Genomic DNA, 9,046 nt, shown 5'->3' with positions numbered 1-9,046 from the left:
AAAAAAAAAAAAAGGCTAACATCAAGGTGTTCGGAGAACCTTCCTTTCTGGAGGTTCTGGGAGGCATTTCCTCGTCTTCTCTAGTTTCCAGAAGCTTCCTGCATTCCTTGACTTATAGAACCCTTCTTCCATCTTCAGAAGCAGCAATGGTAGGTTGAATTCTTGTCACATTTCCTCTCTCTGGCCACCCTCCCCGTACTGCCTCTACCTTTAAAGACTCATGTAATTAGATTGAGCCCAACCCAATCCAGGCTAGTCTCCTCATCGCAGGGTCTTTATTCTGCGAAGTCCCTTTACCATGCAAGGTAACAGTCACAGGTTCTGAGGATCAGGACATAGACAGCGTTGGGAGCAATTGTGTTACCTACCATAGTCAAATTATGCCATGCTGCCACTGGGCTTCTACGCACTCGTTCGATCTACTTCTTGTGCCATTCTCTTTTCCTGTCCCCTTGAGTCACCATGACTCAGGATCAGCATCACCTCTTTCATGGTGTTCCCTGGCCCCATTCCAGCTGAAATGACTCTGTCCTTCTGGCCCTTCTCAGGCTTCCCCCTTCAGTAATCTCTTAGGATCTGTAACACTTCTGTGCATTTGTCCATTCGATGTCTTCCCTATACTGGACCTACCCGGAGCCCCTTGAGTTCAGGGCCGTGTCTCGCTCACTGTTCTCTCTCAATGCCTACCACAGGGCTTGTATATACCTAATGTTCGCTAAATGAGCAAAAGACTGCTTCCTGCAGGGCATTGTCTTAACAACGTGCTGGGTGCAAAAACCCTCTAGCCTTAAACCAGGGGACTTGACCTAGGTCATAAGACCAGTCAGTGACACTACTTGCTTTAAAACATAAACTTCATGGAGCAAATAATGACTTTTTGCATATCATTAACTTCCTTGATGTAGCTACTGACCAACTTGTAACCTTGGGGAGAAGTCACGGAGCCTCATTTTTTTCATCTGAATCAGGAGCAGGTAGGTCTGTCTGATCACCAGAGGCAACAGTGTAGGGTTAAAGCACGGACAGGGAGCCAGACTATCTGCACAGCCGGTCCCCAACTTACAATGGTTTTGCTTACGATTTTTTCCATTTACAATGGTATAAAAGTGATGTGCATTCAGTAGAAACTGTACTTTGGTCACCCATATAATCATGGTTTTTAATTTCAGGAGAGTATTCAATAAATTATATGAGATACTCAATATTTTATTATAAAATAGGCTTTGTGTTTGATTTATTTTTTTAAGAGAGATTTTTGCTATAGGGCACATGCTCTCTAGAGAGACAGAAAGCAAGAAATCACCCCCCAAGAGGGGATGGCCACACTGCAATCCCTTCTCCTCCCAGGACTTTTGGGCATGCACGCACACATGCCTGGTATGTGTTTTTGTTTGTTTGTTTGTTTTTTTAAAGAGAGAGATTTTGGCTGTAGGACATGTGTGCTCACCAGAGAGACAGAGAGACAGAAAGTGAGAAATCACGGCCACATTTCAGTCCCTTCTTATCAGGATCTTGGGCACGCATGCGCACGCACCTGGCATGAGTTTTTTAAGCCACCGGGTCCAGGACTCGAACTGTGGTCAACTATGTGGGAATCCAGCAATGTAACCATTACGCCATCTACTGGTTCCCCAGCTGTGTTAGATGATTTTGCCCAACTGTGGACTAATGTAAGCTTTCTGAGCATGTTTCAGGTAGACTAGGCCAAGCTATGATGTTTGTTAGACTGGGTGTATTAGGTACATGCTTGACTTACAGTTCCAACTTAAGATGAGCTTATCAAGATACAACCCCATCATACGTTGAGGAGCATCTGTATTTGAAATCTGGCCCTGCTTCTTGCTGTATTTGTAAGTTACTTCCCAGTACCACAGGTCCTTTACCTGTAAATGGGGAATCACTGTAGAATAGCACCTACTTCATAGGGTGGTTCCGAGGAGTAAATGAATTAAGATATGTACAGTATTTGGCAGAGTGGCTGTTATTACTAATGTTATCATGAAATTCCCTTTGCAAATGTCTGATTCATTTCCTTTGTGAATGTAAATGCATGAATTTTCTAGGAAGAGGTTTCCCAGACTCGCTTCCCCTCACCTCTTTTCCTGTCTCAGACTGGATTGCCTTTCTTGCTGTCACTCTTCTTTGGAGATTCCTCCTTGCTGACAAGTCTTGCATCCCCCCTCAGCTCTCTCACATCCTGCCCTTCCTGAACTCATTTCCTGGATGTTGGCAGAGCCTCCTGACCAGTCTGGTTGTGGTGCTGTGGTGATTCCACTGCCCTGACCTGGGTGTTGAAGCTTTCTGCACTTTGGCCACTGCTCAGGGCCTGTGCCCTTCTGACGTGAGACTACCAATAAGGTGAGCAATATTATCTCAGCACAGCCCTATTGGATGCTCCTTGTGTGCCAGTCCTTAATAACAGCAGGTACAGAGTATTAGTGTGCAGGCTCTGGAGTCAGGCCACCTATGCTCTATCCTGGCTTCCACACTAGCCGTGAGACCTTGGGCAAGTTAACTTTGCAGAGCTGCAGTTCCTCATTTATAAAAGATATGATAATAGGGACTAGCAGTTGGCGTAATGGCTATGTCCCTGGACTCCCATGTAGTCGACCGCAGTTCGAGTCCTGGACCCAGTGGCTTAAGCTCACACTGGGCACGTGCCCAAGATCCCGAGAGGAGAATGGAGGAGAAGGGATTGCAACATAGCCATCCTCCATGGGGGATGATTTCTTGCTTTCTGTCTGTCTGTCTTTCTGGCGAGCACATGCACGCTAGCGCAAAAACCTCTCCAACAAAAAAAAAAAAGATATGATAATAGTATTTAATTAGTTGTTACAAAGATTAAATGGGAGCCAGATTAAATGGCGGTGTGGTGGTTAAGGCACTCAGCTCCCACATGACCAACCTGGTTTGAGTCCCAGACCCAGTGGCTTGGAAATCACACTGGTGCATATGTGTGCACAACCAAAATTCTGAGAGGAGAACGGAGAAGGGATTGTGGCATGGCTGTCCTCCCTGGGGGGTGATTTCTTACTTTCCCTTTTTCTGTCTCTCTGGTGAGTACATGTGGCCTATGGCAAAAACCTGAATAAAATAAAAATTTATTAATGAGATGAATCATATTAAACAATAGAATATTAAAAATAAATAGAATTTTTTAATTAAATGGGATAATTCATATAAGGCCAGGATTGATAAGCAGGAAGCATTCTTGCAGTGGGTAAGAATTAGAAACTTCATTTCCCCCTCACCTTTGTATTAAAATCGTAACAACATGGTTCTATTATTTTGTTTCAATTGTGTTATTTTCCTAATCAACTGTATCCATATTCATATGATGGTACAAAACCAGTATGAAAACCAAATGTAAATGGTTTTCTATTTGCCCATTTTTGTTAAATTGTTTTTAACAGTTGTTTGATTCAATTCAGCAAACATTTGTTGGTTGTCTCTTCTATGCTAGGCATTATGCTGGGGGCTGGGACCGTCACTGGGATAAGGGATAGATTCCACACCCAACTTATTCATAGCTAGGAAGGGAAAGGGCTGTCTAGATAATCTGGGCAGAGGGCACAGTAGGAGCTAAGGCATGGAAATGTGAGCAATCACAGCAGCATGCTCTGTTAGGGGCTATCCCAGCTGCTCTCGGAGGCCAGAACTTAGCTCCCACAGGCCAAGGTCAGGAGGATGGTGATGAGGGGAGAGAGAAGAGAAGGCCACGTGGAGAGCGTGAAGCCAGAGAGATTCCAGGCCACCCAGACCTGTAATGTTGTCTTAGGAGTTCAGTGGAGAGCCAGGGAAGGGCTTTGGTGAGGATGCAGTGTGATCAAATGGTGCTTTTTACAGGTCATTTGGACTTCAGTGTAGAATATGAATTAGTACCAGACTGGGAGCAGAGATTGTAGTACTCCTGTGGAAAGTGATGAGGACCCCAATTGGGGCATTAAAGAATAGAGAGGCAGACCAGGCCGTGGTGGGGTGGTTCGGGTGGCTAGATTCCACATGGCTTTCTGCAGCTTGAGTCCTGGACCCAGTGGCTTGATAACATGCCGGGTGCGTGTGTGAGCATGCCCAACAGCTCAAAAGGAAGGAGAAATGAAAGAGAAGGGATGACAGCATGGCCATTCCCTTGGAAGGTTCTCTCTTTGTCTCTTTTCCTCTCTCTTTCTTCCTCCCTTTTTCCCATAGAAGATTTTTTTTGTTGTTGGAAAGTGAGATGGCCCTGCATGGAGAGGGTTCTCTTTTCCTCTCTCTTGACTTATGCGGGGCAAGAGAATAAAATATTAAAAGAAAGTAGCATTGCTTTTGCTCTTGATTTCTGGTTCAAATGTTCTGCCTGTGAGGCGAGCACATGCACGCTAGCGCAAAAACCTCTCCAAAAAAAAAAAAAAAAGATATGATAATAGTATTTAATTAGTTGTTACAAAGATTAAATGGGAGCCAGATTAAATGGCGGTGTGGTGGTTAAGGCACTCAGCTCCCACATGACCAACCTGGTTTGAGTCCCAGACCCAGTGGCTTGGAAATCACACTGGTGCATATGTGTGCACAACCAAAATTCTGAGAGGAGAACGGAGAAGGGATTGTGGCATGGCTGTCCTCCCTGGGGGGTGATTTCTTACTTTCCCTTTTTCTGTCTCTCTGGTGAGTACATGTGGCCTATGGCAAAAACCTGAATAAAATAAAAATTTATTAATGAGATGAATCATATTAAACAATAGAATATTAAAAATAAATAGAATTTTTTAATTAAATGGGATAATTCATATAAGGCCAGGATTGATAAGCAGGAAGCATTCTTGCAGTGGGTAAGAATTAGAAACTTCATTTCCCCCTCACCTTTGTATTAAAATCGTAACAACATGGTTCTATTATTTTGTTTCAATTGTGTTATTTTCCTAATCAACTGTATCCATATTCATATGATGGTACAAAACCAGTATGAAAACCAAATGTAAATGGTTTTCTATTTGCCCATTTTTGTTAAATTGTTTTTAACAGTTGTTTGATTCAATTCAGCAAACATTTGTTGGTTGTCTCTTCTATGCTAGGCATTATGCTGGGGGCTGGGACCGTCACTGGGATAAGGGATAGATTCCACACCCAACTTATTCATAGCTAGGAAGGGAAAGGGCTGTCTAGATAATCTGGGCAGAGGGCACAGTAGGAGCTAAGGCATGGAAATGTGAGCAATCACAGCAGCATGCTCTGTTAGGGGCTATCCCAGCTGCTCTCGGAGGCCAGAACTTAGCTCCCACAGGCCAAGGTCAGGAGGATGGTGATGAGGGGAGAGAGAAGAGAAGGCCACGTGGAGAGCGTGAAGCCAGAGAGATTCCAGGCCACCCAGACCTGTAATGTTGTCTTAGGAGTTCAGTGGAGAGCCAGGGAAGGGCTTTGGTGAGGATGCAGTGTGATCAAATGGTGCTTTTTACAGGTCATTTGGACTTCAGTGTAGAATATGAATTAGTACCAGACTGGGAGCAGAGATTGTAGTACTCCTGTGGAAAGTGATGAGGACCCCAATTGGGGCATTAAAGAATAGAGAGGCAGACCAGGCCGTGGTGGGGTGGTTCGGGTGGCTAGATTCCACATGGCTTTCTGCAGCTTGAGTCCTGGACCCAGTGGCTTGATAACATGCCGGGTGCGTGTGTGAGCATGCCCAACAGCTCAAAAGGAAGGAGAAATGAAAGAGAAGGGATGACAGCATGGCCATTCCCTTGGAAGGTTCTCTCTTTGTCTCTTTTCCTCTCTCTTTCTTCCTCCCTTTTTCCCTGTTTCTCTCTCCAATAAGCACTTATGCCCACTGACGAAAATTTATATTAAGAAAAATTAGGGAAGGAGATGAGGAAGAAGAAAAGATATAGAGAACATTAAGGAGGCGGATCTGTGGGCCAGAAGAAGGTGGCACAGAGGTTTAGGCTGTTGACCCCACATGTCCAATGGAGGGGCTCAAGTCTTGAACCCAGCAGCTTGAAAAACACACCTGCATATGCACACACCTGCATGTATGCCCAAAACCCTGAGAGGAGATTGGAGAAGGGATCCTGGCATGGCCATCCCCTCTGGGGAGTGACTTCTCACTTTTACTCTCTCTCTCTCCCTCTCTCTTTCTCTCTCCAGGTGAGTACACATGCCCTATAGCAAAACTTAAAAAAAAAAAAAAAGTACATCTGTATGAGTTGGAATGATTAAAACAATATAAGGTGAGAGAGAAAAAGCGGAACTTAAAATGATAGGTGGGCAGCATGGTGCCATTGTGTAACAAGGAATGAGTTAGAAGTGCTTACGTAATAAGCAAGTAAAGCTGTCCAGTAGGGGGTTAGATATTTGGGTGTTGTGCTCAGTGGGAACCTCTGGCTAGAGATATAGTTGGAAGTCATCTACTTGCAGGTGGTAGTTGGACCATGGGATTGGATAAGATTACTCAGGAAAGGCAGGTGGAAAGAGAAGAGGCCAAAGGCAAACCCACACTTGGTCTCTGAAATGAGTTCTTCATTTCTCCAGCCTTTCAGGGCATGGGGCACACTCCCATATGTGCCTGATATGTTTATTTTTTTCAAGCTCCTACAGCTGGGATTTGAATTATGGTCGACGTGTGGGATCTGGATCCCTTTACTGCTAGGCTTACGGGACTGGCCCAAAGGGGAGGATCTCTGTTCCAAAGATACCTGAATGTACCTCTGTTTAGCCCAGCTCAGGCCATCGAGTTTGTTTACATGTTGAGCCAACCCATGAGGTCGTGAGCTGAACTGCATAAATACATGTAGTATACTACTTAGAAGAGACCTCTTTTAATAATTTTATTGTAAATTCTTTAAGACTTTCTTCTCTGCATGTAAACAAATATGTTGTTTATATGCATACACATATGTAACTTTAAAAATAATTATTGGCTCATGTTAAGCTCTTCTGGAAGCTGCCATTTCACTTAGCTGAATAGTGATCATCTTTCGATTTTGCAACATGAGAGCTAGTCTAGTTTATTTAAAAGAATTATTTATTTATTTTTAAAATTATTATTATTATTTAATTTGCTATAGGGTACCCGTACTCACCAGAGAGAGATGTGGGGGTGGGAGAGCTATGAGAAAGCAAGTTGATAGGTTTGGGACTTGAACTGTGGTTGGCCATATGGGAGTTTAGCAGCCTAACCATTATGTCACCTGCTGGCTCCCTACTCCAGTTTTGTTTGTTTGTTTTTAAGAATTATTTTATTTTAGTATTTGTGTATTTATTTATTTAAATTTGACCAGAGAGAGACAGAGTAGAACAAGAGGAAGAAAGAAAGCCCCCAGGTCTAGGACTTGAACCAGTCAGCCATGTGGAAGTTCAGCACCCTTAACCACTACGCCACCTGCCAGCCCCCAGCCCAGTCAGTGTTTAGTATGTAGTTATTGCTTAAATGAACTATAATTTACTTAACAGCAAATTGACCCCTTAATGATTAACTCGTAGATTGTTTCTAGAGTTTTACTACCACAAACAGTACTGGCATGGATACTTTTGTACATCTATCTTTGCACACTTTGGCAGGGTAAGTATAGGCTAAGCCCAGGTCTGTGTCCTACTCATCTTTGTATCCCTGGCACCAGGCATAAAGCAAGTGCTCAGTAAAAGTGTTACAATGCCCTGAATTTAAGTCTCCGAAGTCCTGTAGTATCTTATTTATCTTTGTATTTTCAGAACCTACAACAGTGACCAATAACCTAAAAATTTGTTTGCTGAATGAATGATCTTAGGAATATGGAGAACCCTACCCAGAAAATGAAAGGATGCAGTGGTGATTTCTGGATTTTTTTTTTTTTTCTTTTTTAGAGATTTTTGACTTAAGGTGTGTGTACTTGCCAGAGAGAGATAGTGAGAGAGAAGGAGAAATCACTTCCCCAGGGGATGGCCACACCCCAATCCCTTCTGCATTCTCCTCCCAGGATCTTGGATGTGCATGCACAGGTGTGCACATGTGCCTGGCATGAGTTTCAAGCTATCGGGTCTGGGACTCGAACCACAATCAGCCATATGGGAGTCCAGTAACGTAACCACTATGCCATCTGCTCACCCCAGGTGATTTCTGTATTTAAGTGATGTATGTTTCTCAAGCACTTCTCCAAGCATTGCCAGCTAGGACACACCACTAGATGTTTCTGATGGATGCCTTTCTCATCTGTCTGTCTTTCTTACTTATAAGAAGTATGGTAAGTATTGATGTACTCCTTTCTCTGGCCAGTAAAAAGGCTGGGTAAAAATTCTCAGAACCAGGGAACCAGCAGTTAGTGTAATGGCTATGTTGCTGGACTCCCACGTAGTCGACCGCGGTTCGTGTCCCGGACTCGGTGGCTTAGAACTCACGCCGGGCGCGTGTGCATGCGTGCCCAGGATCCCGAGAGGAGAATGGAGGAGAAGGGATTGCGGCGTGACCATCCCCCCTGGGGGGTGATTTCTCGCTTTCTGTCTCTATGTCTCTCTCTGTCTGTCTGGCAAGCGCACGTGCCCTATAGCGAAAACCTCTCCAAAAAAAAAAAAAAAAATTCTCAGAACCAGAAGTTAGACTCCTTTATTTATTTTTTTGCTCTTTCAGCCATTCATTTCTCTCTACTTACAGTTTTTGTTCAATGCAAATCAATTCCATAACATGAGAAGTTACTAAGAATCAAATCATAAATACACAAACACAATAACCAATCCAAACTAGATGTACAGCATTTAGGTGTGAAGCAAAGGGGAGTGTTCATTCACACACACCGTAGCTTCAGATCTGCTCAGTCTGGTTCTTCTCATGTACGCTTCTAAAGAGGAGGGAAAATGACTTTGTGGCCATGTTAGATACTGGAACAGAACCTAAGCATCAGTGTGTGACCATGTGAACAAAATACTTCAGGGGAGTGTATTGTTAAAAAGGTTTCTGTGTTGAGGCTGTTGGAAAAGATTTTCCAGAATCAAGCTCACTTGAAGTTCTAACTATCTAAAAATACTGATGACAGAAAGTGTTCCAAATGTGGCTATTCTTTTTTTTTTTTTTTTTAGAGGGGTTTGCTATAGGGCGGGTGCA

Source organism: Tupaia chinensis, unplaced genomic scaffold, assembly GCF_000334495.1.
Source record: "Tupaia chinensis unplaced genomic scaffold, TupChi_1.0 Scaffold000165_2, whole genome shotgun sequence".
In the NCBI taxonomy this organism is placed as follows: Eukaryota; Metazoa; Chordata; class Mammalia; order Scandentia; family Tupaiidae; genus Tupaia; species Tupaia belangeri.
This window is presented reverse-complemented; position numbering follows the sequence as displayed.